This window comes from Thunnus albacares, chromosome 24 (assembly GCF_914725855.1).
Source record: "Thunnus albacares chromosome 24, fThuAlb1.1, whole genome shotgun sequence".
Taxonomy (NCBI): domain Eukaryota; kingdom Metazoa; phylum Chordata; class Actinopteri; order Scombriformes; family Scombridae; genus Thunnus; species Thunnus albacares.
This window is the reverse complement of record NC_058129.1, coordinates 6,475,647-6,498,420: the sequence shown is the minus strand read 5'-3', so window position 1 is coordinate 6,498,420 and position 22,774 is coordinate 6,475,647. Positions and strand designations below refer to the sequence as shown.

The 22,774-nt window shown below is 39.0% G+C and overlaps 1 protein-coding gene across 7 annotated transcripts in view; it reads left to right on the top strand.

Moving 5' to 3' along the window:
- Positions 1–12,517, top strand: part of LOC122976590 — a 281,468-nt gene extending 268,951 nt beyond the window's left edge. For all 7 annotated transcript variants that reach the window (XR_006400983.1, XR_006400984.1, XR_006400979.1 and 4 more), the window contains 3 exons: positions 2,635–2,747; positions 5,653–5,722; positions 11,745–12,517. The gene's annotated coding sequence lies outside the window, so the exon portion shown is untranslated. The remainder of the gene's footprint in view (positions 1–2,634; positions 2,748–5,652; positions 5,723–11,744) is intronic.
- Positions 12,518–22,774: the final 10,257 nt, after the last annotated feature.

Sequence of the window (22,774 nt, the reverse complement as noted above, 5' to 3'; positions counted from 1 at the left end):
AACAAGTAGTGTCAGTGCATCTAAAGTCTGATACATTTTATTCCTCTGTGCTATAGAGCTCCATTGTTGTCCAAAAACTATTAAAAACACATCAGTGGGCTACACCATTGCACTGGGTTACATGTTCCTTCATTACCATGAACGTGGGCACTGTAGTTTGTTTTGACTCAGTCCCACACACTCTGTGCTGCTGCTGGAAATACTCACTAAACCAAATGTGTATTAATCCGCCGCTGAAAATAGAACCTCAACAAATGCTTCTGTTTGAGTAACTGTTGACAAAAACTACAGTGCCCAGCTGTTTTAGAAAATCACTAAGTATTTTTTAAATGAATGTATATATTTATCAACCTTTGGGCTTTGGGCTACAGTGCCACAGACATGGAAGGGAAGTCAAAGATAATTGTGAAACAGACTAACACATTGTTGGTTTTGATATTTCGATTAGATTCATTGACAATAAGGTGAATAATCTTTTCAGCTGTATCCTGTAATATGAATATTATACCAAGAGGAGTCAGGAGTTATGGCTTGAATTATATGTTTACAGGCCGCCATTGGGTGTCACCATGTAACTGCCAGGATCAGTAAGGTTGGGATGGCACCAATAAGATTGATTTCTTTTCTTCATCTTTATTTTTATCATAGTATTGAACTTGTAATTTTAGCCCTGCCCTGGGTCACCCACTCAGGTCAAGGACCTGATCTGTCCTGTTGGGGAATGACAAGCTTATTTGAGTTTTGACATACTTTAGATGATGTTTTACAATGACCCAGCCTCCTCCTTACTTGCCAAACTGGTCCAGTGCTACACAACAGAGCCTCCCTCCACCTCAATGGTTGGAACAGAGAAGCAGACATATTATTGTCCCAGGAGATTCCCTCTAGTGAGTGTGTGACCATGAGAGACAGGATAGAAAAGAGCATGAATGAATGGATGGATAATAAATAATAGTAGGACACATGGGAGAGGGTGCGAATTACAGTTATGTGCCCAAACTTGTATATGAATACTGTCATATATATATATATATATATATATATGTGCGTGTGTATGTTTTCACCACAATCGGATACCCTTCCAACACTACATCTTTTCTTAATTGCTCAGACCATTTACAAATGTACAGGCAGCAGCATTCTCCTCCACTCAGCCTCTTGACAAGGACCCATTATAAATGTGTGGGAGCTGTGTATCAATATAGCAGCCAGTATCCCTCTTGAGTATTTAATAATGTGTATTCATTACTGTGCACTCCATTTTCCATTACGGTGAGAAATAATAAAGGTGTCCTTCTTTGAGACGAGTGAATAAACATGCAAGTAGAACATCAAAAGATCAAGACATATTGTACTTTTTTTTTTTGTTCTATTATTACTTAAATGAACATCAAATAAATGTTTCAATAATATCAGCATAAACTTGCCTAGTTGTTGAGTGAATATGAAAACAGACAAAAACAGCCTTTTTAATTAAATACCAATATAATGTAAAACACTTTTGAACCTGTTTAATTAAGGTTTAGTTGGAAACGGCAGAAAATAATTTTTTATTGTTTGTGATTTAAATCGTTCATTTACTCTCTTCTGCTCAACAATTCTGAGATGTATTTGGAGGTATATTCAAGAACATGTGTATGTGTGTGTGAGCAATTTTTTAAAATGTGAATGGGTATTTTCTCGTTGCTCTATAATAATGATGACCAAACGTCCTCCAACAAACAATGGGAAATGTGCGAGCTGTACGCTGGTGACCAGCCAGACAGACACTGGAGTTTTAGCTTGGACGGACACACTAATCTTGTTATTGTCTCCAAATGCGAAATGGCTTTTCAGAGGCGTTTTATCTAGCAGAGCGCGATATCTTTGCCTGAGTCAATATAATGTTGGATCACTGTAAACAAAATGTCTCTTGTGTCTCCAGTCTGCCAGCTAGTTAGTCAGTTGGACACTGAAGAGTCGTTAGACCCATTCCCCCATACTGCTCTTTTTAGGGGACTATTTAATAGCAATTTCATTAAAAAAAAAAAAAAACATTAACCTTTGCCTGATTTGTGTTTGAACACATTATTATTCCTAATGAGACAGGTAAATATTTTCCGGTGTGCATTCCAAGCTAAATATTAGAAAATGAGGTGATATTTGCCTCTATATGCTCTGTTGTTAATTATATTTCTATCACAAAGAGACACCACGCAATTCTTTTCAGCTTAGGATGAATATGTTTAATTTCTTTAACAGTATGTGCCAGTGTCTCTTATTTTATTTATTTATTATTATTATTATTATTTGAGAGAAATAAGATGAAGCAGAAGGATTCAGATGGGGAGAAGCGAGGAGACATTACAATATCACTGTTATCACTGCAGACCTGAATAGTCTGCTGGCTAAAGAGTTTACTATGCTGCTTAATTGTATGTATTTTCACATGAAAGAGCCTCCAATTGATGCATTTTGCAGTTGAATGTAACAATACCCATCATAACTGTCTCCAGACTGAGTCGTGAATGTTCCAAAATCCTAACAACACCCAGAAAAGGATTAAATGACAAATTAAATTAGAATACAAAAAAAATGTAATTTCCTTCACTCAGTAGATAGGCACTGCTGTTGCTGATATTCTTTTCTTTGCAGGACGATCCACAAACTACATACACACCACAGGGAGAAGTGGTTGCCAGCAAGCAGCTTCTACACATGCTGTGTGTGTGGAGTGGAAGGAAGCAGAGCTGCTCAAGGATCTGAAGGTGATGAATGCAAGGCTGAGAAGTGAATAAGGGAGCTTTGGGATAATGGCTCAGAGTCAAGCAATATTTGACTGTTGCAGGGGTAATCCTCTGCTCCTATTCCCCCTGCTTGAAGGTGATAATGGCTTTGCACTGCTGCCGAGTTCCACATGCGACTGGGATGAGACGCTGGCGCTGTGTCGTGTCAAAAGGCCTTGCCAAAAAAGATGCCATTGTGTGGCATTAAGCAGTATCTCTCTCAGAGTAGAGAGGCACTCTGTGTGTCCATACTCACGTATCTTAATTTCTTTGTTTCTCAATCCACAGAGTCATTATTAATCAGACTAAGAGGCTGAAGCAAAAATCAAGCTGCAGACAATAATTCAGAGTTTACAGTATGTCTGCTTACTCTAATCTCAAGAGCGATACTTACTGTACGTTGTAAAGGTCAAATTGTACTCAAAGGCTCAGGCTCTAATCCAAATGTAAACCCCCTTGTAGAAACAAAAGCACTGGGATAAAACATTCAGAACTGTTTGATGGGAGTCAGCAAGTATTGATTTTTTTTTCCCCCTTCTAAAAAACTGTTCCCTAGTCTCAGTTTTTAGAGTGAATTTAATTGCTGTCAGGTATTTGAAATATTGATATTTATGGCTTTGCTAAACAAAATTAACAAAAACCTCCGAAGATTGGTGAATGAAAAGGTCCATAATCCAGTATCGCCCAATAGACACAGTCAGTCAACAGGGAATAACTTTCAAGTACTTTATAATGATTTCACTCCAAACACCAATATTATAAACCCATATTTTTCAGATGCTGGTAAAATACTTCAATATACACGATGAATGTGCTCAAACTACAACTACACAGATCTTTTGTTCTGCCAATACTGTATGTTGGGGTCGATATCAGCTTCTCCTGAGTTGTATGAAATGAAGACAGTAATTCTTCCATTAAACATGTGGGGGTCACTCTGCATTTTCACTTTTTTCTGTAGAGATTGTACACATTGCTCTACTGTAATGTTCAAACTGTTCAGGGGGTTTTGGTTTGAAGCTATAAGCAATTACTATAAACCCATATTATTAAAAGGGAGCCTCTGGACTTTGTGACCACTGGTGGTGCTGTTGGGAAATGTTCCAATGAGCATATCCCTGTTTTGTTTGTATATGATGCTCAACTAGCATGTATGTGTACACGAGTAAAGGCTGGAACATGCTTCTTTTGGTTGCACATAGACAGGGGTTATCTGGAAAAAAAACATTTTAATACCTTTATGGATTTTGAGTATAGTGTGTACTGTTTTTTTTCCGTTTTGAGTCCGCCTCCCAGCAAGAGTTGAATCACCCAGTCAGTTTGCTTAACATGCAGATCCACACATGTTGTTGAGATCAGGGAGGTGTACACATTGGCTTCTTTGGCCTCTGCAACCTACATTACCCATTACATTCTCCTGTGTCCACGGGGATGTTCACATGTATTTTCACAGTAGATCTGTAATGATTAATTGATTAGTCAATTAAGAGGAAATTATTCAGCAACTGCTTTGATAACGGTTTAATGATCCCCCTCCGGTTAAAATTGTGTTTTTCTATTTGTTCCTTCAGTTGGATGTTTGAACTTCACTCTGCAGAATGATGTATGTGCAGAGTTTGACAATAGGAGGCTGTTTTCACATTCATCTGCTAAAGGAGGAAAGTTTCTCTGTGCTAACCTTAAATCTGAGATTAAGGCGTGTACCTATGAGCATGATTGGTGACATCGCAACTAGTTTGGAAGCCAATTGTGATCTAGTATGTAACTTACACAGGTGTGATGTGGAAACCTGAAGCCGCCAGTGTTTATACACTGAGAATGGACTTTTCAGTTCAGTAGGAGACATCTTGTGTCCTACAGTTCAACTTTTTAAATGAAAAATATTTTCATATTTTCAATAAGGGAGAAGGAAGAGATGCCATTTTAAGGATTTTTAAGGAGGTAATTTCACTTTTTGGTGTTTGTATTTTTATGTTATTAGACATGTCTGTAGGGGATCTTGATCATTTTTCAAGTGAAAATGGCAAACATCACATTGTTGTAGCTTCTCAAATGTTACAATTTCCTGCTTTTTCTTGTCTTGCATTAGCATAAATTGAATATCTTTGGGCTTTGCACTGGACCAAACCAAACAAAACATTTGAAGACCTGACCTTGGTAATAGACTAAACGATTAAGGCAATTAATTGAGCAACAGATTATTCAATAACGAAGCCCTACTTTGCAGAAGCATACTTCCAGCCTAATACGATACACATCTGTGTTGACTACAGCAAATGTGTAGTAAAACGTGAACTTGAAGATGAAGCGAGAGTGAGAGGAGAGGAGCATCATGTCAGCTGGAGTAGGAGAAGCACCAGTCAAAGCGAATGTCAAATGAAAAGCGAGCTGACTTTTGACAGTTGTTGGCAGCAGCACAGCGAAGAACCAGCAAGGCGGAGAAACATAACAGTAGCCTATCTAAACCCGTAAACAACGTAGGTTTTAAGGCCTCAAGGAGAGATGTAATGCGGTTTGCTGAGAATCACTGAATGCCATCATAACTGAGTGTGTTTTTCAAGGAGACTCCACAGGGTACCTTTAACTCCCATTAACCCACACTACAGCATGTGTCAGGTAGTAGTCAGCCAGCAGTGCTTTAAAGCTTAAATGCTGAGTGATCCTCAAATCGTCAGCAACTTCAGAAACTGAAGATGGGGATTGGGAGGAGGAGGGGGGAGGGGGGGATTCCCGGAGGATCACTTGTGTCACTGCGGCAGCCTGACTACTGATTGGCCAATGTATTTGTGTGTGTGTGTGTGTGTGTGTGTGCCAGTCAGTCTTTCAGGCCTTGTTTTAGGGGACTCACCACTTTACTTGTGACTTTCTGTCTTTCTTTTTCTTTCAGGTTGACCCTGATGCTGCCATGCATCGCTATAATGGGAGCCAGGGGGCCCAATTGTGTCCTCTTCACCTGGGTGATCCTACACGAACACACACACACACACAACCCAGAATCACAAGGAGTCCTGCCATCAGTTATGACCTTAATGCTTGTGGGTGTTAGAGATGGCAAGGGGGCCTTGAATCATGATTCATTGCACACACACACACACAAGGGTGCGCATGCTCAGAGGTAAGCTCATGCACTCATAGTCATATCGACACACACACACATTCTCACGGGGTGCTGCTGCCTCTCCCGATGATCATTAGTGAGAACTGGCTTGTCTAATGACGGCTATCCCTGAGCTCTCTCTCTCTCTCTCTCTCTCTCCCGCTGTACGCTCTTTCATTACCCAACATGAATACCTCACTTGTTATCTCTCTCTCTCTCTCTCTACCCCTCTCTGTCTCTCTCTCTGTCTCTCACCCTTTCATACTGACACACACACACATATGCGGCGCACAAACACACACGTGGACACTGCTCTTCTTCGGCACATCTTCAACCATCTCCAACATGACTCCTTGTCTCCGCCTGTGGCCCCGATCCATGTGTTATTGATGGAATCCTTCCAGACACACACACACACACACACGGACACACACGCACGCACACTGCCCACTCAACCACCCAATCACACACCGCGAGACCCCAGTGACTAATACTAGCTGATCCTCAGTGACCAATAAAAAGAGCCTGGAGACTGACAGGTTCTTGGCAGCTCTGATTTATTGAGTGGGGTCTCCAGTCTCTCCCCCTCTCCCCTCACCTTAATTACTTTTCCTTTCTCTGTCCTCAATTTTTCTCTGTTGTTTCTGATTCTCTCCTCACTGTCCTCTTCTTACTCTCCTTTTTTAGCTATATTCTATCTCTTTTTTTTCTCCTCTTTATCTTTCATGAGTGAGGGGAAAAGAGGCTACGGTCATTTACAACCCACTGATGTCTGAGTGGCCGGTTTCTATTAATAAAATTAGCTGAGACAGTGAAAAGAAGAGGGAAAGAGGGCAGTTAGGGACTAGATGAGAGGAAAACAAAGTGAGGAAAGGAGGAATAGATTGGGAAATAGAGTGAGAGAAGGATATAGATGGATGATAACAAAGTAATCTTGGGGGGATTGCAAGGACCAAGGCAAAGGATACTGCAGATCCTAGAGATATCATGACAGGAGGATTAAGTACCGAAAAAAAAAAATTACTTCTGCAGTGTGTGTGTGTGTGTGCACACGCATCAAGGTAAGGCTGTGAATGGGGTTTTGATATATAAGTCACACACTGATAAGAAAGCTCTGGTTTGTTTCAAAAGTGGAAAATCCTAATATGTTTGAGTTTTTCTCTTCTCACACTTAGTTATGTGTTTCCCTGTGGCAGTTTTGCTATTTTGTATCTCCTTGTGTGCCGTGTTTGCATGTGTGAGAACTTGTACAGTATATCTCTACCACATAGCAGGGAATAACTCAATTGGCGAGGGCAGAGGTGTACTTTTTACCAGGTGGCAGGAGTGCAGGGGTAAAAGGTTAAATTGCTCCTGCCACAGTGAAGCCTTCTCAGTGTATTTTGCAATATAACAAGGGTCAAAGGCGAGCCACCATTACAGATTCACTGAGACATGAGGTCGAAATGTCTCAGCACTGAATGCACTAAACTAATAATTTTGCTAAGTGTAAATTAACCCTGTTAAAAAAACATATTCTACAATATGGTTTTGCTTTGCTGAAAACACACTGGCTCACCCAAGATCATGTTCAATGCTAAACTTTTTTTTTTTTTTGCATCTAATGCCAACGATTTCGTTAATGAAAACTATGACTAAATATGTTCGTCAGCAACCTTTGTTTACATTACTAAGGCAAGACGATGACGAGATGGCACCATCATCATTAAACTTTGACTATATCAACATGCAATATTATTGATGAAAACTGAAAAACTTAACGAAATCTCTCTTTATCTTCCTTGACAAAAAAGAGGAGACAAAATGTTATGGCCTGAGCAGCACATTAGCAGAGCAGCAGTTGCAGCAAGTGCGCCGTCTTTGTGTCTACAGTGGAGGCGTTCAGTTGCAGTGTTGAGTGTAGGTCAACCATGTTTTGGAAGTCCTCACAGCCCAATAGACAATGACTGTAGTTACACACATAAAAGAGAGGAAAATAGTCTTCAGGTCATGTTTATGTATGCACAGTGCGAGTGAAACGCGAGCCATTATGCAGCCCAGACAGCTGTATTGATTAAAATAGCAGTGTATAACGTTACCTTTCCTTATCGTGGTTGTTGTTATTCTAGCAAACCTTGCCTTGTTAGTCTTTAATATTGATGCCATGTGAACTAGCTTGCTAGACAGCAATTTTACCGTATGTCATTATTAAGTCCATGCATGGAGCACATTTGAACTACTTTTATTTCCATTGTTCAGAACAGAAAGGTAAGTTTGTACTTTGGGCAACCAAAAAATTGGTTTCAACATGTTTTGTTGTCTGTACAGCTCTCATTGTTTTAAAGACAGTATTGGGCCCCAGTTGTTGAATTGTGTTGGTTCAAAATAAATAAGCAAATCAGAACGTTTGTTTCAAATGTTTCATGTCTGGATGTATTCCTTAAATTGATACCATCAGACCAGACACTTTCTGCAAAGCTGCATTCTTAATCATTCAACCTGTGTTTTTTATCAGATAATAAAATCTTGTGTGAAACGAGTTTGACTAAAACGACAAAAAATGTTGGTTTTGGCTTGACTAGATTGACTGAAATGTTCAATATAATCTGATAGCTAAAAAAGACTAAAATGCAGTTTTCATTGACTAAAACTATACTAAAATAGTTTTGGTTTTCTTTGACTAACCCTAACAGGATAAAGTTGACTTAATATGATAAAAACTAACAAGGACATTTGACACAGGACTAACAAAAAATAGCTGACAAAATTAACACTAATGCCAAAATTTTTCAAAATTCTCACTTTTTGCAATGCACATGGCAACTGCAGAATGCTTAAGGTTAGGAAAAGATTGTGGTTTGGGCACACTACTTCCTGCATTGGCACTGAACATTGGCATCTGACATAAATTGCAAGGTTCAGAATTGTCAAATATGGATGTAATCCCTCAGATAATGGGCTACTTAACCAAGTCGTTTTTGCCTACACTTAACTAAGCTCAAACCATTGAAGTGGCATAATAGAAAACTCTCAAATGAGTCTTTTTTGGAATGGTCTATTTGGTCATTTTGGATGGCAGTGACATGAGAACTTGTTTTATAAAAACAGTCTAAATCTTTAAAAAGCTGCAGAAGCTCTGGATGTCTTTAGAAATCACTCATCAAATTTGCTGTTTGGCTTTTTTGATGTCATATCAAAGAGTTTTGAAGAAGATGTCACCCTTGAAACTACGCCTGTCAGAACACTGTCAGATTGTTGAGAAAGATAAAAGGAGTTGAAAAATGATCTTGCTTTTTGGCCTTTTAAAAACACTGAAAGCAACAGTTTGTACTTTTTTAGGTGAGAAAGGGTCATCAAAGAATAAATATCAAGAATAAATTAACTTATCATTTGACACTTTGTCATGATTATGTGAACAAAACAACTCATCTCTAGAACAAAATGCCAAATATATCTATCTATAACTTCTACCTGAAAAATGATTATGAAATGTGTTAATAAGAGTACAAAATATAAGGTAACGTTTTGTGGAAAGCAACTTCCCCACCATCCCCTCATTTAAATCCCATTAGTTGGATGGGAGAAATTGCCCTGTGGTACCGAGCAACTCTATGATACATGTTAGAACAGAGAGATGTTAAGATGAATGTCCAATGTTCTCAATGCATTTTTGAGTTGCACTTTGAAGCTGCATGTCACCACACGCAGTAGATGTTCAGAAAGATGCCCCGTGTCCTCAGTGCATATGTGAGAACACTTTGAAGCTGAATTTCTCTTGAAAGACAAAGCCTCACTCCCAACGCAGTGTGTCACTTTTCTATGGTCTCACCCATTTATGTTTGAACATAGTTGGATGAAGTTACACTCGAGTCTCTTACAATATCCAGTCTGTTCCAAATTTCTCTTAACTCTAATATAATCCACACTTAGATGGACGGAGTGCAACCAATTACTGCTTTTGTTTTCTCTCTTATTTGGGGTCATACTCAGCAGACGTTTCCTTTAGCTCATCGGAGCAGATTGTACTTAGAATTCTCAATAAGCTCCAAAGACCAGAAGATACAATAGTGAGAAGAAAGGATTTTTTTAGATGTTTTTGTTGGGCTGCCTGCCTGTGTAAGCTTTCATCAAACAGACTATTTTTTGAAACATTGGCTACCAGATAAAGCCTCCTTGAAAAGTTGTTTTTTTTTAAATTATATACATTGTATTGGGTTTATTTTCAGTAGCATTCAAAGTCTTGGTCTTGTTTTTTTTCTCTTTTCCTCACCTGTTCCCACTTCCTCTAATTAGTCCATACCACGTATTCTAGCAGATTTGCCATTTCTCACCTGTCCACTAGCTGCTACCATAGAGTTCCCTGCCTCTGCTCATCAGCTGACCCAGTCACCTGCCTGCACAGCTGTTCCTGATTATCAATTAGTCCTCTACAAGTAGAGGACTGCTGCCACATGCTGTTGTTTTGCCAATCTGTGTTTGTCTGGTCTGTCAGACTGCTCTTACCCAATATGCATTTTCTGAGTCATAGACAGATTTCTGGAGTCAGTGTGCTTATTAAAGCTACCAATTTTAACTCGACAGAAGAATTGAGCTTTAACAACATGTGCTGAACATAGTTTCTCTTGGTGCCATGCAACATATTCGACCCATTTCCAAAGAATTTGTCCAGGATTGTTTTGTAATCTGAGTCACCAACTTGGTGTGTAAATGTCATTAGATAGGATAGGACATTAGATATTGATTGTTAGATTAAATGTGTCTAATGTCAAAAGCCTGATGCCCTACTAGCACAGGAAAAAAGGTTAAAATTATGCTAATTATTAATATTTCAGGGAAACATTAGCAGCAGCTTTTATCCAAAGCAACTTACAAGCAAGAATGATTTGCAGAAGAGAGTGACCTACCTAATTGTCCATCTCAGTACATCTAAGCTAACTGCCACAATGGCCCTGCTAACTGGAAACGCGTGTCATAACTATGGACGAATGACCGTTCATAGCTCTAATGTGCAGCTCACATAAATGCAAAGTTCAAATGTATGTTCTTGTGGCTCTTCGGGACACTGTGCCTCTTCTCTCATATATGTTGAGTCATCGCCACTGGGAATACTGGAACATTAAGTGCTCACTGCTTCACTTTAACCGAACATAGAATAGCTTTCTCTCACGAAGTGGCAAGCTTTTCAGTTTATGCTTAACATATGTATGCAGTAGGGCATGACTCTAAGTGGTTAGCTTGGTTTTAACCTTTGGTTCAGTGTTTCTGTAATTGACAGACACTAATGACCTGGCCTTTTAACTGTACTATGCTGTTTTTATAGTAGTTAAATTAATTGTTGTGTGTGTGGTGTTTTTTTGCTGCTCTCTGCAAATCTACTTGTCAGCAACATAACACTCCACTGGTATATCTGCACAAAGGTTAGCTCTAACCGTATTACAAGCAGGTATATGAGTAGAAATTGCATTAGTGCTAAATGTAAATCAATAAATTAAGAATGTAAACAGCTGAGCTCATGTTTAATCAATGTCTAATGCCTGGGCTTCATCAGCGTAAGTAGTAGACCATGGGTTGTTTTGTCCACTATGATATGGTGGTCTGATTGGGCTGCTTTCCTCCAGATAAATTACACCAAGATGTACTTACCGCAGCACTACACTACATATGAATCTTGCATTCATATTGTGTGTGTAAACATAATCAATCTCTCTCAAACTACTCTACATTGCAGTTAAACTGCTACTTATCATTTCTTCCTTATTTCTTATACGTTGGAATTGGTGCTAGTTGTGTATGACCTTTTTGGGGGACACATGAATTATGGAAATGTAGCATATGCAGTTGCCCTGAAATGTCCTGTGAAAAGGAATAATGTATAGTGTTTCTCTCATTTCTTCACTCTGCAGGGTGTTGTTCAACACGGATGCTCCAGCTGTGCCTGGATGTCTTTTTTCTTTTTTTTTTCCTCCTGCCAGTCTGACCTCATCAAAGATACCATCAGCGGTCATTCACCAGATTTCTGTCTCCCCGCGCAGGGCTGCACTGATGACAATAGATTGACACTGACATTGAACTGGACATGAGTTAAGCAGCATGGGGGGTAGCAGTGTCTGTAGGCGTGTGTGTTTTTCTGTTTTGTCAGATTCTGTTGTAATGTGAGTGCATGTTGAGAACAAATCTGTGTTGCAGCTCTTTCATTCTATAGGCTGAAAGTCATGTTTTCCATGTTTAAGTCAAACATTTTTAAAGCAGTTATATGAACATATTTAAAATGCAGACAGAATGCATTTGACTGGTTTAACATTAGCTTGAGGTAGAGTCTGCTCAGGCACATTTTTTATATTTTACAAAAAAGTCAAACTTAATTCATTTAGCAGCAGTCTAATCAAAAACAGCCCTTTTTCTTTGAAGGTAATTCAATCCCTAACAGAAATGTCCTTTTAAAAATGACAGATTTTATGCAAATCTGTAGCAATGACTAGATGTGCCTTAGCATTTTTGTGAGTCATGTCAACATATTAAAAGCACTGTCTGCCCACAGCTTCAAGATAAACAAGAGATGTTGCTGTGATGTCAATTTATCAACATGGAAAAATGACATTTTTATGTTTTTGAAACACAACTGTTAAAATCCATACATTCCCAAATATTCAAACTGCAATAAAGGTATTTAAGCATCCAGTGTCACATTTGTGAAGTTGTTTAGGACCATTATTAGGAGCTGAAGTTTGACAATGAAACTGATATGCAAACCATAAGACCACAACAAATTAAATGCACCATATTCTAGTTGAATTAGTTTGCAATAACCCTTTTTGGGCTGATCTGAAAAATGATCCAATGTGTGACTCAAAACTGTGATCTGAACCATGGGTTTTGTGATCCATTGCACGCCTAGCTCCAGCCATTGTTTTTAAATTATGTTTGGTGGTTTTGTTGCGGCCCAGTACCCATAGGAACTGCATTGACTCGTCACGAGTTGCATCCAACGCCAATGTTCAGTGTCAGTGCAGGAAATAGTGTGTCCTTCATGTAGCGAGGTGGAAAGAAAAGGGTGTGGAAGTCGGAGTGGTGGATGTGTCGCACTTCAGACTGTCGTACTGTATGAGACCCGAGTTTGTGTAACATTGCAATTAATGTTCGTACCCACAATCTGTCCTTAACCTTGCTTTGGTGCATTTAGACAAAGAGTTGACAGTCACATTTAGTACAGTATATTCTCATATATACTCTTCAGATAACTTGAATTGCCCTTTGTAGGGAGTCTCAATACCCCATGCAAGTTAAAAATGGCAACGACAAAAATAGGATTTGACACAGGTCAAACTGTATTCCCAAACAGACAATTCCACATTGTATTGTAGTCACAAAGATGTGTGAAAGCAAAAAAAAAAACAAAATGAAGACATTGATGCCCAGTTGCTTTGGGGAAGTAAACAGACGCAGACAATTCGCCCCGTCGCAAGCTGTCAGGCGGTGACCCTTGCGTCTGTCTTCTCACCCTGAGCTGAAGCCAGCCAGCCCTGCAATATGTTGCATAAAGACAGTCTGCGTGTGCGTGAATGTGTGACAACTCTATACACTGCTAAAAACATGAGTAAGGGAATGTGAAGCTAATGTATTTATCTCTCTTACTGTCATACTGTCTTTCATTTTCAATTAAACCCTTGGTTGATATTTCTGTCCGAAATTCATATGTTCTGTGCATGAATGTCCACACATGTGTAAGGCTCTATATATGTATGTGTGTGTGTCAGTGTTCATACAGTATTTTTGTAGTAAAATGAGACAACTTGTTTTTTTCTGCTGTCTTGGGCAGCTATTAGTGATAAAAGAGGAGCCGCAGTGCTCGTTTCAATAATGCCAGCTCTGTCAGGAGGCTTTCATCCAAAATAGAACTGCCTTTTATTCCCTGTAATTAGAAGAGGTTGGATTTGTTGAATACGCTCATCCATAAATATGGGTTAGTGTTGATTTGACAATAATGAAAACATTGAGGGGAAGATCAAAAAGCATGGAGAAGGTCCTCGACTCGAAACAATCCCTCTTTGATGTTCTCAGATGCGTGAAATCAATTACACTGGTAGTGAATAAAGTGTAAGTGTGTTACTCTTTTGATTATTTCAAATGTCAAAAGTCGCCATTATTGTTATGTAGCTAAATTAAAAATGACAAAAATGAGATGAAAGGTAATATGCAATTTCTGCTCGGTAAAGCTGACCCACTCTTGTGCTTGCGGTTCTTGTGGTACTGTAACATGGCACACTCTTAATCTCTCAGATTAAAAACTCATTTGAATAATTATGTGGCTGACCATGCAGGTTAAACGTTGAATTAGTTTCCCCAATTTTTTTTTACTGTTTTAATATTGTCATTCTTGGTGGAAACCCATATGGTAATCTCCCCCAGTCCCCCATTTCACTCTGTTTATTCTCAGAAGGACTCTGTCAGTACATTTAAACTGGTCAAAAACAAATATATAGCACCGCATTTGAAATCCCTGTTATGATTCAAAGGATGACACAGAGCATGCAGTTTCCTTAATGCATTTTACATGCGCATTATGTTCTAAACAGAGGATTAACTGAATGTCTGTAAGCATTTTTTACTACTTTTTTTTAATACACACAAGTGCAGCACACAAACGATTATCAAAAAGCAGAACTAGGTGACCCTGTGACTATCTTAAATTTACAAAAAAAAGGGGTCCGAGAGAAATCACAGTCCAATCATTTCCATCATCATGAGCTCTGGGGGGGAAAACAAACCAGGCTGGGAGAGACAGAAAGGAAAAGACGTGCATGATTTACACAATGGATTCAGAACAATAGCACTAGAAAACGGGGAGATGTGGAAAAGAGATACAAACCGAGGAATGCTCAGAGCATCGTGGTCTTCTGCCAAGCTGAGGGGTTCAATTTGAGGTTAAAACCCTCATTCAGTGAGAACTCATTTCATACCAACACCTGTGGCTCCCAAGGAAGGGGTGACTGTGTGTCTGAGTGACGTAGGAAAGGCAAGACTAGGTCAAAACCTAGTATATAGCTGGACCGTGTATGAAACCCTAGAGGGCTTTTCATTTGAAACAATGGATACAGGAAGTGGCAACACATGGCAACCAAGCCCGCAGGAGGTGTGCTGGGCTTTGAAGCCAAATTAGCATAGGGCCTTTCTCAATGCCATGTACGCCAAGTTTGGACTTGTGTACTTGCTAGTTCAGACTTGGCAACTTCAAGTGGGGAGTACAAACGTCCGAGGATGGGAAGACGCTGTACAATCATTCTACAGGTGGAACAGCAGTGCACTTTCTGACAGCAGCAGCTCATCTTCAACACACCTACCTGACTGTACTGTGACAAAATAATCTCATCTCAAAGCTCCACTAACACTTTTTTTTTTTTTTTACAAAAAATAATCTCAGAGAGATGCAGTAAATTGTTATTCAGTCTGTAATCTAGCTATAATAAAAATCCAAAGTTTTAGGTAGCTTGATGAAGTAAAAATAAACTTAATATAAACTGACCTGTTCATTTGAATACATTTATATTTATTGAAATGTAGTGACATCTGTACATATAGAGCCCCAGATGCAGCACTATTCTGTCCAGTAAAAACATGAAGCTTCACTTTACATTCAGACAAGCTACCGCGGCAGCTACAAGTGTGAGATTTCATCTGTGAGACCAACATTTATCTTCCAAAAGGAATTATATCATATATCAAAATGCTACGGCGGCATTAGAGCCAGCAGCTATCAAAGAGCTGCATAGATCAGTTCATCAGATCATGTTCTCCCCAGGATGACAACAGACATTGACTGGCCAATCATCTCAGCTGAGCCGAGTCGGGCTGCTAGCAGCTTAGATGACCGGCTGGTCTCACCCGGCCAGCAACTCCTCACATCTCTGAAAATATCAGAGCAAATTTTCCAAATGGGCTTATTTGAATAAACTAACCACATATTAGTCTAGAATCTAAATGTTTTTTCTCACCTGCAATGAATATTAACAGTTTTTCTTTTTCCTTCATTGGTGCATAAACGCTGACAGAGGTAGAGACATATATTGAAAACATATGACAAGAACTAGACAATACCTAACAAAACCCTAAAATAGTACAAAAATCACCATACTAATAACAAAAAAATATTATAATAATGCCAGCCAGTTACTGCTACTAGGGTTGGTTGTTTAGGGCGTGTGTGTGTGTGTGTGTGTGTGTGTGTGTGTGTGTGTGTGTGTGTGTGTGTGTGTGTGTGTGTGTATGTACTGTGTATACACACACAATTTCTTTTTTTTTCTTTTTTAAACATCAGAATGAAGTCAGTCTGGCAGGGCAGTAGATTTTATGTGGAGTTGGTATTGAATTCACCAGCCAACGGGAGAGGTTGTTATTTCAATCATAATATATGCGGCTGTGAGTTAGTGAGTGAGCACTGTATATGTTTGTATGCTAATATGGTTACTCACACTGTTAGGTCTATAGAACTGATGAGTGGAGTGAATGGGGCCCAATGGCAATTGAACTGGTCAACTTGTTGTTTTTTTTTTTTGTTATTGCTTTGAGTCTTTCCATTGTAATGTGTTCAGAGAGTAGGTGAAGCCACTGAGATGCTGAGAGGTTGTGTCTATTTTTTTCCAATTGAGTAGAATTGTTTTCTTGGCAATTGTTAAAGAGCCAAGTTGGCTGTTCATTGCTGAGTGGCAGTTCAACTGAGGAGAGTTCTCCCAAGAGACATATGGATGGGGAGACTGGAATGCTGCAACCCAGAATGGAGGATAATTTCTGAGTAACAGTAGTCCAGAATGTTTGAATGGGTGGGCAGAGCCAGGTGGCATGATAGTAGTCGCCTGCGGTGTTTAGTGTGCAGTGTGTGCAAGTGTTGTTGTCTGTGAACATTTTCTGTTGAGTGTAGTGTACGCTGTGAAGGATTTTGGACTGAGTGAGTTGTATTTTAGTGTTTGTGGACATTGAAAAAGTGTCAGATTTGTTTCTGATAGTTGATATCGGTGGTAACAGCTTAGTGTTTTTCCCAGTTTTGGGTTGGAATGCTGAGGTTGTCATCAGTTTTTAACAGATTCTTGTACATTTTTTTTGTGAAAGGTTAGTTGTTTAAGTTGATCAATCATTGGAGGTTGTTGAAGAATGTTGTTTTGAAAGGTTGATTTACCCTTAAGACAGTATTTCAGCTGTGAGTATTGCAGGAAGCTGTTACCACCGATATCATACCTCTGTTTGAGTGCTTCGTGTGATATCAGTGAGCTGTCTTCAAAAAAATGTTCTGGATGTGTAATACCTAGATTTTAAATTACAACAGCTTGTAGCCTGGCTCAAAAACTCCACCATCACTGCCGGGTGGTGCGAAATGCATCCTGGGATACTCGGCTGTCCCAAGCTTCGGCTGCCTTTGGCCGACCAATGGTGTTGACTTCATCACTCAGTCAGGGACAGACAGTCACGTTTATAGGGCTGACCCTGCTGTTGAGGTCCAGCCAAAAACTAAGAATCAGTTAAGAGGTCTGACCTGAATCTACAGCACGCTGGCTGGTAAACATCTGCTGTACAGCTCTGTTCAGGCTTGATACTGTGACGCAGTCTGTTGACGAACCGACACTTCATGATTGTTTGCACGTTGATTTTATTGACTTGAATATGTCTTCCAGATGTATATTTTGGATCTGAATTATCTTGTCTTTTAAACTCATGTAAGTCCACGGAAGCTTGAATCCACGTCGTCAGTCTGAAATGGCTCATACTTGCTGCTTGAAATACATTACAGCTGTAAGAGTCAGAGTGGCTGTATAAAGCTCCTAAAATATTTAATTTCCATCTACTTGACAGACTCTATGAACATATACATGCATTTATGCAACATGGTCTCATGAAGCCAGATGTGATTCTGTCACTTTGATGAGAATCCATGTTCACAAAATGACTGGAGACATTGTGATTTTTGCAGCCCAGTATTCGAGGAATACCATCTATATTGCATGGTTTTGCAGTTTACGTCAAACGCCAACATTTGGTGCCAATGTAGGAGGTAGCATTCCATAAATGTAGTGATATGGGAAGACCTGCTGTACATCTGAGTTTCATGAAGGAGACCAGAGTTTGCATGCTGTGTTTTAGTTGCCCAACCTGAACCATACTTTAACCACAGTTGACATCGGCAGATATTGTAGGAAGGAAGAATGCAGAATTGTCCACATTGTGGTCCATTTGTTGTTGTTCCAATGCTGTTGCATTGTCTTTCTTGAAACACTGGACCCACCACCTTTTTTTTTTTTTTTTAAAACCTTCTTTCTGCTACAAAGGGAACGTAAATGCTGTTATTTATGGGTCTTGAGTTCCACAGCCCAGTATGACAGAAATTAAGTTTGTATTGGACAATTCCGTTGGTCACAATTTGCCTCTAATGCCAACACTCAGTGCTGATGCAGGAAGAAGTGTGCCCTTTGCGTAGACAGGCTGAAAATAAGGGTGTTTGGAGACCTGCAATAGTATTCCTTAAAAAGAAAAAAAAAAACATAGCCACAATCTTTCAGAAAACATGGTGTTATGGTCTTAACTATCCCTTAACCATAGTAAATTTACCATAACCATGATAATTTCCTTACCTTATGGTAACCTTATTGGAATTGAACGTAACAAAACTTTGTCATTTAACATTAATCTGGTGATTTGCAGGAACTGTCCCATATCAACATTCTGTCTGGCAAAGACATTGAGTCCCAACAAGCTCAACAGTGAATGTACATCAAGCAAACTTAATTAAAATTCCCCTTTTGTACATGGTCTTTGTCATGCATACACCACCATTTTAAGTTCAAAGGAAGCTCTTAAACAGATTGTGACGTTAGATCTGGCTTGTTGTTGGTATTCTATGAATGTGGAGGACGAAGTGATCTTTCAAAGCATTGTAGCAAAACTCGAGCAGATGGGGCATGACTTTGCGGTTCAAGAGATGACCTACGGATGACAGCAATATTTTTGAAAACATGCAATGTTAAAAAGTTCTGTCAATCAATGCTACTAATAATACCGCTGGGAGACTATATACTCCCAAACATGTCATTGCCCTCTTTTTGAAGCTTCCTCTGGACCTTTTTTATTTACGCTACAGACTAAGCTTTGAAAACATTCTCACTTACAGAGATATCTCCACAACAAACACACAACAGCTTCAATATTTAATGCATACTGTATGCAGTAATGAATTTCCATGTGCCTATTGATCTATGTCACATTTGACAAGTACAGTGCCCAACAGGATGTGAAGCAAACAAAACCATACATTATAGATAAGCAATCTCCTTGATGGTGTCACATTATTTATGAATTCTGTCTCATGTGGTGTATTTGATATTTAGAGCATTCATATGATTAACCACATACTGCAAGACCATTTTGAAAGCGTGTAAGCAGCCAATGTGTTTGCTTAAGTAAATCATTTGAAATCAATTGTAAACAATACCCCTGAGATTACACTGACCTCTGTTTCTAGCAGTGTAGAGTATGTGTATGTATGTGCATTATAACACACTGTTTAGACATGGCTAAAGTATATCAGAAAGATATTGGAAATTTCAAAATGCTTGCTTTCTCTGAAGTATTTGTTTCATTCCTCTACTCTTTGAGCCTCAAATTAGGTTGAGAAAAGTTGCCTGATTTTTTTTTTTTTTTTTTCATTACTCAACAATTTACAACAGCATACCCCATATGAAGGGGGAAACCCCTTACGTTATAAAAGCAGACTACTTTCACACTGCCATAGGATCTGCGCTATGTTCAAAGACCCCTAGTGGTGCCGGCCAATAACAACCTCGATCCTCTACACCGGCGTTCTGGGAACACCAAGCAGCAGGATAATACATCTCCTACATGGCCCACCTAGGATGTTCACGCCGCCAACATCCTAAAGCTTTAAATCACCCTAAAGCCGTACATCCTACCATCACTTGTTAAAGACAACTACACCTCTTCCACTGCTGCACCCTGGAAAAAAAAAAACAAAACAGCTGTGCACAAAGGTCTTCTGGGGCCAACTTTCAACTCTTAAATTATTTATGCCTCCTTTGGTTTGATCACTGAACAACAGAGCTATAAAAGATATGTGCACAAAAAGACCATAGGCATGCCAGTTCCAATACAAAACCAAGTGTTTTATAAAATTTATGTTGTGGTGAGATTGTGAGCACATCACATGCTTCAGACTATGCAAACACATTTTTCTAGAGCATGCTATAAGGTGAGAGACTGAATCCAATGCAACATAACTTAAATTGTCAGCCAATTTAGCAAATTTTAGTATGATTTCTTTTGCAGTTTACAAAGCAATCTGTAAAAATGTCATTCAGAGGTGCATTTACGAACTTAATTTTGATGAATTATTTAAATGTGATAAATGTGTCTTATTTACATTGGAGGAATGGCACCTTTTTTTAAATGTTCTTTTCATTTTACCGTTTATGAAGTACTTTATAAATTCTATTTCCATATAAACACTGGAAACTCAATCACTGATCACTTTGTTTTATATAATCACTGATATCAAACAGAATGTTTAAAGGTACATCTGATGAATTAATAATACAGGCACTATAAATGGCTCTGAGCACAGACAAAGACTACTGATAACAAGGCTGCTGTGAAGATTTTTCCAATGTCAGAAGGTCTTATGGCAAATATAAGATGCTAAACGCTTTTGTGGGAGCATGTACAAGCACATAAAACATCATTAAAGCCATTATACCGCAATAGGCATATAATATATATATATATTTTTAGAAAGAAATATGGAAGCAATATTGTACACGTAGGAACTTTGAAATATGCATCTGATTCTTAAGATCTGCTACATTTTTTCAGTAGGGAAATCTATGAAATGATGGATGTATGCTGTACTACAGTTTTGTGTGATGTGGATCTTGGTAAACAGCAGTAGGACAAAGGATTGTGCTTTAAAAGCTCTTACCGGTGGGAATACAGTCTTTAGCATCACACAAATGTAAAATTTATGTCTTATGAACTTGTGAAACTGAGAATTTATGTCCTCCAGATTGCTATCAGCAGAGTATGACAAGCAGAGAAAATTACGAACCAGCACGACCTGTTGTCTGTGTTAGATCTTGGGAGAGAAAATCTTTTTTGCTCTGTGCCCACATACACAACAGCTGTAGCCTTTTAATAAAGTAGCGGGTGGCCTTGGTTTTCTCTGAACTGAGGGTTGTCAGAGGTTTGTGTGAGCTCATGAGTGTGTGTGTGTGTGTGTGTGTGTCTGAAAGCACTCAGCCATGGCAAGCGACTGATTGATGGCCTGGCAAGTCCAGGATGCTCCATAGCTGCTACAGATTGGCACAGCGGAAACCTGGCACTTGAAGTGCTCTGAAACACACATACAGAACATACATACACATATTTCATTTTTTTTCCCTCAACACCAAACCGCGGGCAGAACATCTTGTCTGCGCTTGAACCTGCCAAGTGTCATTTTGAAGCGCCAGAATGTGACTGTCAACATATGGGGGCAGGTTAGGATACAGTTTGTTTCCAGTATGAATATACAATAGCAGCACACGCTCATTTGTGTCCATTTAAATCTTTAAAAGGGCTAAAATGGAATATCTTTGTTTTGAATAAAGTAATCAAAGACAATATGTGGATGTATTTTAAGAAGTCGCGCTTCAGATGAAATTTCACTCTCCATGCCTGTTAAACTTTTTAAACACATTAGTTCTTGTATTTGTTTTGTAGGTATGTTGGTAGCACAAAAGGGCAGTCATTAGTCTTCTTTAAGCAGGCAAAAGACCCTGTGACAATTATGAATGAGCACATATAAATCATGTAAATTAATATATGCATATATACATTGTTTGCAATTACATGTGCAAACATAAGGACATTTTGTTAAGGTGTTACAGAAATAAAAGTTTTTACACCTTCTGGTAAAGAATCTCAGTAATGAACATTTGTAGACCATGAACCATACTACATTTTCCTATATTCAATCCAGCATTCTAGAAAATACGATTATGTACTACTAATTTTCTTTGCCAAATATGATTTGGAGGAAATGGAATCTCTGCTTGCATTACATTTACCAGCAAACTCTTTTAGCCTCCCTGACGACTAGGCTCTCCTGACAGCAATGTCAGTCTGTTTGCTGATTGGGCCACAACCTTGGTCCAGACAGAGCTGATGAATTGTAATATATTTGGTGATAACCTGCCTTCTCATCTAGAACCATCATCAGGTCAAAATGTCAATTTGCCCAAGACTATGGATTTTGACAAAATACATTCCCATCAGCCTCAGTTATACTTTGTATTTAGTGCCAGTTAGCGAGTTAGGAATTGTTAGCATGCTAACATCTTAACTGAGATGGTGAACCTGGGAAATACATGGTAATATTTACCTGGTAAATATTACCATGCATTAGCATTATCATTGTGAGCATGTTAACATGTCAATGCTAGCCTTCAACTCAAAGCACCAAAGTACAATTGAACTGCTAGCATGGCTGTAGACTTTTAAAAATGCATTCGCATGTGCATGATGGATGCCTCGCATATACTGCGTCAGTTTGGAGTGTTGGTTGTGCATGTCCTCAGAAATTAACGTTAGGGGTCCACAACATGCAATACACATATGAACGGCAGGGGCAGTATAGGCGTTTAATCAGCAGGCTAATCCAAGAGAACGTACTCACCATTGTCACGATGTGCTTAATTTAGGGACCTTACATACCACCTATAATGGTGCTGCTCTCGCTTTTTCTACTATGATCTCAGAATTAACAAAATAGTAACTGTCTCGAGTGTTGCCATGTTATTGTTTACATCAAGCAAATCTGGAAGTTCTATTTATATCCTTAGTTGACCTGTAGTGGAATCCTCCAGTAACACACAAAGTACATAGGCATGTATGTGAACAATTC